The sequence below is a fragment of the Leucopleurus acutus genome (assembly GCF_964270905.1).
Source record: "Leucopleurus acutus genome assembly, chromosome: 8".
NCBI lineage: Eukaryota > Metazoa > Chordata > Mammalia > Artiodactyla > Delphinidae > Leucopleurus > Leucopleurus acutus.
Window position 1 is genome coordinate 9,335,213 of NC_139151.1, and position 13,001 is coordinate 9,348,213.

General features: G+C 51.9%; 1 protein-coding gene across 1 annotated transcript in view; it reads right to left on the reverse strand.

Annotated features, from left to right (window-relative positions):
• The window catches only part of PKNOX2 (PBX/knotted 1 homeobox 2), a gene marked incomplete at its 3' end in the record, with an annotated part of 257,006 nt that overhangs the window by 60,000 nt on the left and 184,005 nt on the right, over positions 1 to 13,001 (reverse strand). The window lies entirely within an intron of this gene.

Below are 13,001 nucleotides of genomic sequence, written 5' to 3' on the forward strand. Positions count from 1 at the left end.
GATTTGATGACTTTGGAGAGCAGGAAAAAAAAAGCTGAGTCAGTTCTCAACTGGGCAGAGGTTTATCCCATTTAACACAAGCCAGAGGTAACTTTTAATGGTTTTGACTGACAGCTGAGTGTTCTGCAAATTTGGTTTACCTGGGCACTTGAAGATAAGCAGGTTGTAGTGGACGATGAACAGATTTCTGTTCTTAGCCATAACAAATATTTAGCGTAGTGGTTCTCCTCCTATGTTACATGTTTTTGAAGGTGCCCCTGGGTTCCCAAGTTTGTGCCAATCAGAGCACCTTTTAAAAATATATTCTATATTGGACTTTCCGTATAAGATTTCATTTAAAGAAATGGTTAAATGGCTTTTAAATTTTGGGTAACCGTCATAACAGAACTTAATGCTTTTATATTTTATTTTCCTTAAATGGATCCCTGAAATGTCACGTGTGGTGACATGCCTCAACTATTGCTTTCCTCCAACCGGCCCACAGAGCCTGACAGCTCTCACCCACTGTGTTCTTGGACTTGACGCCCTTGTCTGCCTCCCGAGCTAATACCTTGTTCACACCTTCATCCCCGGCACCCAACTGACACAGACTGGATGCTTAGTGTTTGCTCAGAAAGTGAATGAGGGAATAAACAAGTGAACACACCTTGAAAGAATCGTATACTTCACAGCTGGAAAGTTTATCATATGATCTAGGTCCCTGCTTTCTGGAAGAAAGAGTACTGTACTTCCACGAATACAAGCACAAAACACTTGCTGTCTCATTTTCTTCATTAGATCTCTGTTCACGTGACACATCTTCACAGTAAAATAGAGTCCCTCTGCCCCTGCTATCCCCTTACTCTGCCTTATTTCACAGCCCTTATTATGACTATATATTTCATAGCCCTTATCATGACCAGATACTATATATCTACTTGCTAAGTTCTTTTCTCTCCCACCTCCAACTCAAATGTAAGCTTAAAGAGGGCTGGTTAACAGTTGTGTTCCGAGGGTCTAGAATAGCCTGGCACTAGTCAATGCTCAACAAATATTTGTTAAGTGAATGAATTAATGAGTGATGGGTGGTAAATAAAATTGAGACTATAAAAGAAATATACTGTATCCCCATCATTTTTTGTTAGGAAGAAATATCCTTGTCACTGTTAGCTGAGCTGGGGGAACTTTCCCAGACTCAGTGCTAGACAGAGCATCATGGTACCTTGAGGCCAGCAGGGTACCATGCTTGACTCTTACTGTCTCCTGTTAATAGCTTTTTGACTTTGAGCAAATCCCTCAACTTTCCTAAGTTCCTCCTTTTCATCAGTAAGCAAACTGGTGTCCTTTTAGGATTCATGAGTATTAAAGAGGTGCTATAAGGAAGAAAGTAGAAACAAATGCTGTTCTAATTTTCAAAACACAGAAATAAGGTGGAATCAGACAAACTAAGTATACTTCTAACCTTCACATTGATCTGGGCTAGTTTCTTTCACTCACCAATGCAACTGATTAGCTTTCCCAATACTTCTCAAGTCGCCACCATGTACTAGGCACTGGGGTGACTAGGATGAATGCCTGCTATAATGGAGCCCAGTTCTGGGTTTAACATGATCACCGAGCTGGCAGATCAGGAAAATGGTAGACATTTTCATTTCCATGGTGTAAATGACCTCAGCAAGGTACCTCCCATGATATCCTCGTGGAAAACGTGGAGCGACGTGGTCTGGTGGACAATTGTGTGGATTAGGAAGCTACACCCAAAGGATGACAATTAGAGGAGAGATGTCAGAGGGAGGAGGGCTTCTAGGAGATGCCACATGCTTTCTCCTCAACTCTCTTCTTCAATATTTTTATCAGTGATTTAGAGGATGTCTGAAGAAACGCTCAACAAACTTATGGGTGACGTGAAACCGGGATCCGAACGATCTTTACAGATTTTGGCAACGTGCTAAGTCTAATAAGATTAATTCTCGTCTAATAAGTTGGAATTTAACACTTCCAACACTTCAGCCAAAAAAAAGAAAATCGATAATATAAGTGCAGAAGAGGAGAGACATCGTTTAGCAGCACCTTTCAGTTGACGGAACGCTCAGTATGTCCACAGTGTACTGTGTCTGTCAAACAAACAAACAAACAAACAAAAACCCCAAACTGATGCTCTGTGAGGACCCATCAGCAGAGGCACAGCTCACACGAAGCTTCCAGCCCCACCTACTAAGCTGAGACAGGTGCAAGGAAGTACACTCAGAGGAGAGTGGACCAGGCTGCTCAAGGGATTCTGAGGAATATTTGCAGGAATCTGCAATGTTAAGGAAGATTTGGGGGATGGGAGGGAGATGGAGGGACGTGAGAGCCCCCTTTGAATATCTGAATGAGGGATTAGATTGTGTCAGTTCTGTTCTGTATGCCCTAAAGCGTCAAACTACAACCGATGCATTACATCTGTAAAATGCAGAGACACATTTGGGCTCAACCCAAATAGTAAGTTTCCAAGCCTCTGAGCTCTCCAAGGCTGGGCTGGGCTGCCTCCCGGAAGTGGTGAGTTTTCACTGGTGCAGGGGCCAAGCAGAGACTCCCGCGGAGGCGATGGACGCTCTCTAGCTGGGTGGGCTGGCGTAGGTGACATCTGAAGTCCCTTCTAACAGTGACAGGCTCGGACGCCGTGAGGGTGCTTTCATGACCACTGCCCACCCCCAGGGTTGGCGTGGGGCTCAGATTAGATGACGTACGGTGTGTAAAAGTGCTTTGGAAACTCTATAAAGTTTTCCCCATATGGAGGGGTGGTTGTAGTTCTTCAACTCCAGCACGTGCATCTTTCAAAAAGCAATGCACGGCTACGTGCACGGCTCATTTAAGCGTAAAATACAGGGTAGGCTGGTGTGCTCTGCTCTGCTCAGTCCACGAAGGGTGAATTTCCTCGTGTCCTTGAAGGAATCCACAAGGGGTTTCTATGCAGATGAGCTTCTAGGAGTGGGAGGACTGAGGGGAGGGGCTCCTTTTCCTCTCACCTCCCCTTTCTAGACAGGACTCTGGGGGAAGGTGTGGCCAAAAGCCCAGCTGGGGCCCAGAGGAAAGTGTAAAGTCTGTCATACAGAGGGAAGTAAGTCAGAAAGAGAAAGACAAATACCGTATGCTAACACATATATATGGAATCTAAGAAAAAAAAAAAAGGTCATGAAGAACCTAGGGGTAAGATGGGAATATAGACACAGACCTACTAGAGAATGGACTTGAGGATATGGGGAGGTGGAAGGGTAAGCTGTGACAAAGTGAGAGAGTGGCATGGACATATATACACTACCAAATGTAAAATAGATAGCTAGTGGGAAGCAGCCGCATAGCACAGGGAGATCAGCTGGGTGCTTTGTGACTGCCTGGAGGGGTGGGATAGGGAGGGTGGGAGGGAGGGAGACGCAAGAGGGAAGAGACATGGGAACATATGTATAACTGATTCACTTTGTTATAAAGCAGAAACTAACACACCATTGTAAAGCAATTATACTCCAATAAAGATGTAAAAAAAAAAAAAAAGCGGTCACTTGTCAGCATCCCAAGCGCCGGCCCCAGCTGAGAGGCTGTTACTGGGGCTCAGAGAGCCGGGACGGGGGAGAAGAGAGCAGAGCTGGCCTGAGGAGGACGATGATTCAAATTTATTTAGCTCCTGGGGGCCAGTTCAGCAAACTCTGCATTTCCTCCAGGTTGGGAGAATGTTTATCTTCAAATAGATTTCTTCTTCTAGCCAGAGACACCCATTTCTCAAGAACTGGAGCTCAGAGGGAGAGGCCCGCAGCTGTCCCAGGGAAAGGGAGCAGGGGGATGAGGGTGTCGGGTGGTGAGGTTTTGGGGGAAGGTTCTAGGCCTAAAGAACAGAAGCGGGGGGAGAGGCTGGACAGATGGAGGGCGGAGATCCCTTGCTCTGGCCTATGAAAGCCAACTGGTAAATTGTCAGGAATTTTGCAAGCCGGTTGATATCATATCGGTAGCCTGAAGCTGACCATGGTGGGAGTAATTACACCACAGAAACTGGCAAAGGCTGCAAATCAATCCTCTTTCTAACCCCCAACCAGAGAGCTGGTTGTTAAACATTTATCAGCACGCCACTAGTGTCAGAGTTTCTCTCCAAGTAACTTTCTCCTATTCTCCTCGATCTGGCATATGAAGAAACTACACTCTATGAGGCCACTTGGTGTGCCCACAGCTGGTCTCAGACCCGGAGCCTTCCTCCAAGGACGGCACTGGACATCCTACCCAGGCAGGCTGTGAGGCCTGATTAAGAGAATAGGATAACGACTAGCGGGTGGGGAAGGATGGCAGCATTCCCCAGGCGGGCCTGCCCGCTGGGAGCTGCGGTACTGGGTCCAGAACCTACACAGCGTCCTTGCCGTCCTCCTGCCTCCCATAGATGCTCTAGCCACTGGACTCTTCTCTATCATCCAGCTGGAACCAGCCCTGCATTAAGCTGGGAGCAAAAGGGCCCTGTCCAGATTCTCAGTTTGTGACCCCTTGAGATGAAAGTTCCTGATGCCCTGCAGGGGCTGAGAGATCCAGCCTCTCCGACGGTCTAGTCTGGCCATGAAAATGAGCAGGGGATGCTGTGTGGTGTGGTTTACAAGGTGCTCACCTGCCTACCTAGTCGCCCTCACTGACACTGGAACGCCCCATTGATACTTTCCTTCCTGCTAAGGCTCGCCCTTTCCCAGTTGTAGGGGAGAGTGGCACGTTGTGTTCCAACAAGCTAATGAAGTCTCTCCCTGGGGGCTCACATCCAACAGGGATCCCGTGCAATGGGTTGGTGGTACTCCCATTTTACATATGAGAAAACAGAAGCCACTGCAGCAGAGAAATTGCTGGAGACCACAGACAGTTTCTGCCGAGGTTGAGACAGGAACCAAGGGCTTTCTGACTAAATCACACTGCGGGAGTGATCGTATTTAATTACTTTTCTTTGAAGAGGAGAATAGGAAGACTTTTCCCCTGGGTGGAAAGGGGCAGAAGAGGAAGGGCGCTAGCGTCAGATGGAGTGTCACGCCCCAGCATCAGGCTCTGGGTCTCCCTTGAGCCCACCCATCCTGTCGCCGGCCCCCATCTCTCCAGCCCCCAAAAGACCTCACAGATCAACTCCCCAAACACTGGTCGTGCCAGAAATGGTGCTTCCGGTGGAACCCAAGTAGGAAGAGCAGGGTGGTTTGTTAATTGACGGTGCCTCAGTGCTACCGTGTTCACCTCCCTGACCGCGCAGGGCTTCAAGCTTCAGGGCGCACAGACCTGCAGCGGCCGCCTTCCGCCAGCTGCCACGGAGAGCTCCTCCCTTCTGCTCCTGGGAGGTGGGAGCAGGTGGCTCAGATGGGGGATACTGCCAGGGTCTTTCTAGCACCCCAGGGAGGGAGTGTGCACGAGACATTGGCGTCAGATAGAACGGATTTCCGCCTTTGCCACTCGCGGCTAGCCGACCTTGGACATGTAACTTTGCCTTTCCGGGTTTCAGTTTACTCATCTCTGAAATGGCACTGACGCTCCCGACCTCTCACCACTGTCGTGAGGTTGGCTGCCTCCTTCAGTGGATGTGGCTGCATCAGCTACGGGTCAGGGCCCTCTGCTCTGGGCTTCCAGGCCCCGAGGACACCGTTCAGCCACGTCTGCCCACTTGCCTCTCCCCGCACTAGATTGGGGCATCCTGGAGGGCAGGGACCACATCTGTTGTAGCCCCAGCTGCAGCCCCAGAGTCTGAGACAGAGTGTCCACAGCACCTACGGGATGCAGGGATGACTGGTGTGGAGTGGGTGGGCCTTCCCATCCATTGATACCTTTTCAGCTGCAGATGGACCCTCCTGACCCCGAATGCCTCAGGCCACAACAGAGAAGTCACAGTCCCCGACCACATATTTATTGGGAGTGGTGGGCATCCAGCCCAGAGCTGGTCAGTCTTTCTGATCCAGGGTCCTCATCTACACATCAGGAGTAGTCATAGCTAAGGTGCAGGGTAGTCAGCATTAAATGAGATACTGTATGCAAAGCAGCGGGCCTTCATACGTTCTCAGCGCACGGTGGTTACCGTTAACATAATCCCTGCAGCCAGCGGCCCATACTCCAGTTGGCCACTTTTGCTTCCGCTACCTGTGCTGCCCTGGGAGTCCTGACCCTGCTGAAGGAACCCTCTCTCCCATAAGCACCCAGAGAAGTGGGCGAGGCATGGGCCCCGGCATAGGGAGAGGGGCCGTGGTATCGTGGAAGGAGACGTTACCCATCGCTAGCGATGTCACCTTGGACTAATAGCTCAGTTCCTCTGAGCCTCAGTTTCCCTCTCAGGTAAAAATGGAGCTAATGATACCTCTCGCCAGGCCTACAGTGACCATATGTGAGGGTACATTATTGCGCACCCCGGAGGCTCAGTGAATCTTGGTTTCTAAGCATTTTTAATGCTTCTTTTTGCTAGCCCTGTCCTCTGAATCCAAACCCCACTGCCTGTCCACACCCGGCCCCAGACACCCTGGCACCTACACCTCCCATGTCCCCCTGCGTACACCTGTCCCCCTGCAGCAGCCCTGCTCTTTACGACGCGTACATCCATGCACCTCCCACAGGTCCTTTCTGCAAACCCTGGGCAACCTAGGTCTGCACCTTGCCAGCATGACTCAGCACATACACCCCTCCTAAGGGGGCACCCCTCTTCTGACCTGGGAGGGTGCGGGTTGCCCATCCCCAGAGCTGGCCCACCAGGCCAGGGAAGCCTTGTGTTCTGAGAACATGGGGGGCTGCACAGGCCCAGCCCACTAGGGGCCGCTGAGGCTCCAACAGGGCAGGGCTGGGCTGGGCTGAGCTGGGCTGGGCCTGCCGGGGGTGCTGACGCTCCCTGAAGGGCCAGGGCAAGCCAGTAGAGCCAGATCTGGTTTCCTCGCAACCAGGAGAGAGTCCAAGGACCTGGGATGAGGTCAGGGCTTGAAGCCATTTAGTAAATATCAGGTTTGGCCTGAATAGGTGGGGGGCACAACGGATGGTTTTTGGGGGAGGGCACAGCCCACAGGGCGCCCCAGGCCGGGACCTGCTCACGGACTCAGCCTTGTCTCCGGTACAGCACCCCACCCCTTGCCCGCACCCCAGCAGACCCTCCTGCGTGTGGGTGCCTGAACCCGCCCGATGCTTTACATCTTTATGCCTTTGCATCTGGGGCTGCCTCAGCAGGACCTGTCCACGCCTCCCCACCCTGCCCCCCCCAACCCCCTACCACATGCAAACCTACCCCTCTTTCAAGACTCAGCTGGAGGCAGCATCAGCTCTCCCAGGAAGCCTTTCCCAATCCTCCACACCTCCTGCCCAGGTAGCCTGGACCCCCGCCTTATCTGCCTGTGCGTCAAACCTTAAACCCCATGACACTTCGGGCCCCCATTTGTCTGTCTCCCTGAGTGGACTGGATTCCCAGCTCCCATCATCATGCCTGGCTCCCATGGGGTCCCAGCATGTTTGTTAAATGACTGAATGACCGACTGGTTGAGGAAATGAGAGAGTGATGTGTTAAAAGGCTCAGGGATCCAGAATGGAGAGGAGTCAACCACGGCTCCTCCAAATACCCCCCAACCCAGTCAGCCCAGGGACAGGAAGGGCCGGAGGCAGAGAAGAGCAGCCCGATTTCGCTGAAAGAGCCTCCTGGAACAGCAGGCCTGGGTCACCTACATTCTCATCCCAGGACCGACCAGATAGAACAAACCACAGGAAAGTTACGTCGTGGTGTAAAATGGGGGTCTTAAGCAAGCAATTAACTTAAAAGGGTTTGTAGGCAGTGGTTTACAAAACGAGGCTTGAAAGTGTTTGCCGCCCTGCCTGCACTTCTGCGGGTTGCTGACCCGTGGCTAAAGGGACGAAGGCTGTGGACTTTCACCTCCCAGCTTCGTGCACTTTCCTGGGCACGGTCTTTCCCATCCATCTCTGGAGGACCCCTCGCTTGTATAATAGTCCCACACCAGTGAGTCCCAGTATGTTTGTGTATGTGTGTAAGGAAGTGTGTTTACAGCTAGAAACACATACTTGATATGCCTATTGTGTTCCCAATACAAAGGAGAGTAATTAAAGTTCAATCCAATCTTGGCTACTGGAGCCGCACAGAAGATAGAGTGAAAAAATCAATGTCAGGGTCATGGGCGAAAGAAAGCTGGAAAACACCATTGGACTTTTCACACCCACACTCGCAACAACCCGGTGAGGCAGGGAGGGCAGAAGTTATTCCCACTTTACCGATGCAGAATGGCCCCAAATAAGCTCCACGAGGGTGGGAACTATTAATTCTGTGTCCCCGGCACGTGGCACAGGGTCTGCAAGACCCACAGAAAGCACCTGATGTTTATGAAACGGCTGAGTGAGTGAAAGAAATAGTGCTGTAATTACTTGTCCAAATTTGTATAATTCATCAGCAGTGCAGTGGGTTCCTGAATTTCTACCACACTGAGTTGACTCAGCCCACGCTTCCTCCTCCAGACCACAGACTCCAAAGACAACACGCAACGAGGGCCGTGCTCACCCATCCCCCTCCCGCCGGGCTACGCAGGCACCGGAGCTCCTAGGAGATCAACCGGAAAGGGGGGCAAAGCAGGTTCCAGCTCCTTAGGCCCGCTGCTGATGGATCACCTGTTCCTGATTTATTTTAAGCTTTGTCTACTCGGGCCATTAACTATTTTTGTAGCTGTTTAAAGCACTCATTCTGCTTGGAAGCAAGAGGATAGACAAAATGTCTGTGTTTTTTGGGTAAATATAAGAATTCAGGTAGGAAGTTCATCAAATAAAAACCCTAAACAAGGCCATGAGAGAGAGCGTTTCTTCCAGCAAAGTCCTGTTCCTAGCCCACGGTCTCCTAAATGAGGCATAAGGCCCCACAGTCAGACCCAAAGGCTATTTTTGCCTTTGCCACGCTGAAGAATCCAGGTCTGGTGTGAGCTGGAGTTGAGGGACACGTCCAGTTTAAAGACATGGGTGGCCTAAGCAGGCCAGAGAGAGAGGTCACTGTGCACAGAGAGAAGAAAGGCCCAGCAGAAGATAAAAAAGAAAGAGAAGAGTCCGTTTTGATGAGTCAAAGTGAGGGAAGCCAGGTCACCCATAGCGTCCCTGGGGTGTTGGCCCCAGGGGCAGAGGGAGCCGTCAATCACAGCCACAGAAAAGGCTTAGGGGGACTCTCAAAGCTGTGGAATTAACTCTATTGCTGCAGAGCCAATGTGTCTCACCAGCAGCTGAACAGGAGGCCCTTCGAGGCAGGGGGCTCCAGCCCTTAAAGGGATGAGAGGAATGTAAAGTGTGAAAACATCTGAACCCGCTTCTGCCCGGCCCAGCTGCATGGCCTGGAAAGGGGGGCGGGATTCACAGCCAGGGGCCCCAGCCCCCTCCCTCCCCCTCCCCCTCCCCCTCCCCCTGCAGTTAATGAAACCAGCATGGGGACCCTAATAACTGATCAAAGCCCATCCAGCTTCCCCAGATGTCTGCTCCCCTGGCTCCGTGCAGAGGGGGAATGATGCCGGGACAGGGAGGGAAAGAAGGTACTCAGAGGGCAAGAGAGACGGGTCTGACCTCCCCCGACACGGCTGGCCCAGCCTTAGCCTTCCTGGTACAAGATGGGTATCTCCAAGCACAGCGTCCTGCGCTCCTGAACACCGTTCTCCTGGCTCTGAGGGTTGCAGAAGGATGCAGGGGGACAGAGGGTCCCAAGCAAGTGCTTGACTTCCTTCTGAAATGAGCTTCCCATACTGGTCCTGGACTGAGAGTTTTGCCTTTCTTGCCTCCCTCTGGTCAATAACGAGGCTGCACCCTTGGTGAATTACCAGAACCCTTTTAATATCACCCATCGTGACGTCATGCTACATAAGCACCCAGCTACTTGCGTAGCAGTCGGTTCCTAATCCAAACTGCGAACTGAGTGCCCACATTCATAGGGGGCTGTGCCTAGTGGCTCAGGCTGGATCCCACTAGGATTTCTGCTTTCTAGTCAAATGCTCACGCGGCCCACATGCTGGGGACACGCAGACAGAGGAGCACTGAATACATACACATATAGACCAGATAAAGTGTTTGTCTTGCCTATAAGCCCAGGGCAAAGGTATCTGTGGAACAGCAGGTATGTGTCTGTGTTTGCGCAAGAGTGGGGGGAGGTTACTGATAGCAGGAGTTTGTGCGTGTCGTATGGAGGGGGGTGTTTAAGGTGAGGGTGGGGAAGCTGCTGCCTCCTCCAGTAAACCTAACAGTTTCCTAAAATTGCTGGTGGAGCTACAGAGGGAGAACTCTGCTTGGTGGGTGGTGTTGCCCATGGAGTGTTACAGGAAACGGGAGAACCTGAATGACATTTCAGAGGTGGAGAGAGTGCATGGATGACGCGAGAGGGTGGTGCTGTTACCACGAAAATTCTGGGAGGGAGACTGGAGTGGTACTTGCCGGGAGAGGGGGACAATAGCAGAGGATCCCATCAGGATCAGGGGAGGTGCTGGGGTGGTGAGAGGAGGGATTGGGAAAATCCAGGTGACAGCTGGCCAGGCTGAGGCAGAGATGCAAAGGAACGGAAGAGTGATGTAGGCACTGAATGGAGGGACCACATGCCTAGCTCATATCCAGGTCTCCCTGGAGACAATGTTTTCATTAAACTATCATCGTAGAATTCCCACAGTCCCCATGACTTGCTCTACCTCTTGGGGCATAAAGTGAGGGTCTGGATCAAGGACTCAGGTGCATCATGCCGGAATTGAGGTACAGGAGGTGGACAGCAGAGGGCGCTGTGACTCCGACAGTATTTAACGGAGCCACCAGAAGGAGGAAGCAGGCCACAGGAAGGGTTCCAGTGCGTTGTTGCTTTTGTATTTTCTAAACTTACGATCTGCCTTTAGTGTACAATAAACACAGAGCGACATCCTTACAAGTAATCATGGAGTGTCCCCAGGACGGACTGGAACAGAACTGAGGGGCCAGAAGCTGCTTAGCTGTCATACCACATGGCTTGTGCCCAAATAGCATGGGGCCATAACCATTAATGCTTCTGGACTAAAATGGGAAGAAGAAAAAGCCTCCCTCATTTTTAATAACTTTATTCCCCAAACTTCAAAAATGAAATTGCCAAGTTAAGAACTTGCCTTGAAAAAAAAATTCTAATTTATTATAAAGAAGGTCCGGGGCTTGGGAATTTTTTAATGCAGATTCCTAATTTTCCAAAGTGAGATTCTCCTGTGCATTTGAATAGATTATGCTCGGTATTGCTAGCCCTTAGCACAACGGGAACATTATTAAAACGACTGCATGGGTCTCAGAGGAAGGGCCCTGCTTCTCCCTTCCTTTTTCATTTTGGGGACTTTGTAGCAGAGACTGTCCATTTCTACCTGTGGCAGAAACTGGGTTTCTGAGGAGGTGATAAAGAGATGTGCTCAGGGGCTTCCCTGGTGGCGCAGTGGTTGGGAGTCCGTCTGCTGATGCAGGGGACACAGGTTCATGCGCCGGCCCGGGAAGATCCCACATGCCGCGGAACAGCTGGGACCGTGAGCCATGGCCGCTGAGTCTGCGCGTCCGGAGCCTGTGCTCCGCAACGGGAGAGGCCACTTCAGTGAGAGGCCCGCGTATCGCAAAAAAAAAAAAAAAAAAAAAAGAGATGTGTTCAGCAGTCCAGGTCTTGAGAAAGCAAGTCATACTGGGTCCAAAAGTAATGAGATTAGACCTGAAGGAATGAACAGGAAGTGGGGGATCCCCTCCAGAGAGCCCCGTTTAGGAAGTGATTCCCCTGTGTGCCTGGCCCACACTCCTACTGGGCCCGGCTTTCCTGAGTGTCAAAAAGCGGCTGATTCGCCAGGGTGATGAGCTTCGCCTGAGAAGCAGGGCTCAGCCTCTGACAGCACAAAGGGAAGAAGGCAGGAGGAAGAACAAGTTCCCCAGCAGAAAACGCATGGAAGACATTCCCATGTGGCAGCCACTCCCAGAAGCCCCGAAGAGTGGAGAGAAGGGCGCCCCGAGAGCCAGCTGGCCTCCAAGTCTAGCACTCTGGAGAGAACAGCCCTTCCCCGTGAGTCAGAAGACTTTGTCCTGCAGACCTCACCCACGTCCTCCACCCCGCCCATTCCATCCATGCCCTAAGTTCTCCCCATGATCCCCCATCCTGGTCAGTTTCCTTGGGAACCAGTTTGGCTCAGGGAAGGCCCATGGGAATCTAGCCACAGCCTAGTGGCCTAGCCGAGGCCATAAAGACCCCAGGCCTTGGCCTGGTCACTTTCCCATGGACACTGAGACTTCATTCCTGGACCGCTGGGGTTACAGGGAGATGTGTGGCTTCCCCGGAACAAATTATTCCTTGGCCGTATATGTGAGTATTTTCGATGGTGAGGTTCTGGTGGCTCCTCAGAGAAGAGAGCCTTGGGACAGCCCCTGCGTTGGGCTTCTGCTCTGAGGCCTTGGATGGGGGACTGGAGCCTTCCTTCCTCCCCCAAAAGGCTAGAGCACCTCAGTGGTGGCTTCCGGGGGGCTGAGCGCCTTAGGGCTGCAATCTCACCTCCCCACCTCCCTCGGCAGCTGGGATGGGTGAATCCTCAGCTGTATGCTGAGGTTTCTCTACTTCACTGCACCCGGGTCAGCACTTTTGGACAACACAGGCCCTCGCTGCAGCTCTCCTGCTAATGCCCACCAAACCCAAACTTCTCCCAGGAAGGCAAAACAGGGGGTGGGGCCGGAGGCAGAGAGGCAGCCGCCGCCAGCTGTGCCAATCCAGTGCTCTCTGACCTCTTGGCCCTACCCTGGTCTGCCCCTGAGCCTTGGGGATGGGAGTGTGGGCCTCGGCACCTACCACCTGTTAAACACAGGCAGTGTCCCGGTTGCCATACCCCAGTCGCACTGTGGAGCTCGGAGACCAGCATCCAGCTACAAAAGAACTGGAGCTGATGCTCCTGCCTCTTCATCAATACCCCAGGTTCCCCAGCACTGCCTAAGCAGACAGCAGATGGGTCTGGTCTACTGAGGAAGGATGGTGCTTGTTCCCCATTATGGCCCTTACGTTCCTAGGTCTCCACTGGTCCAGGCCGACT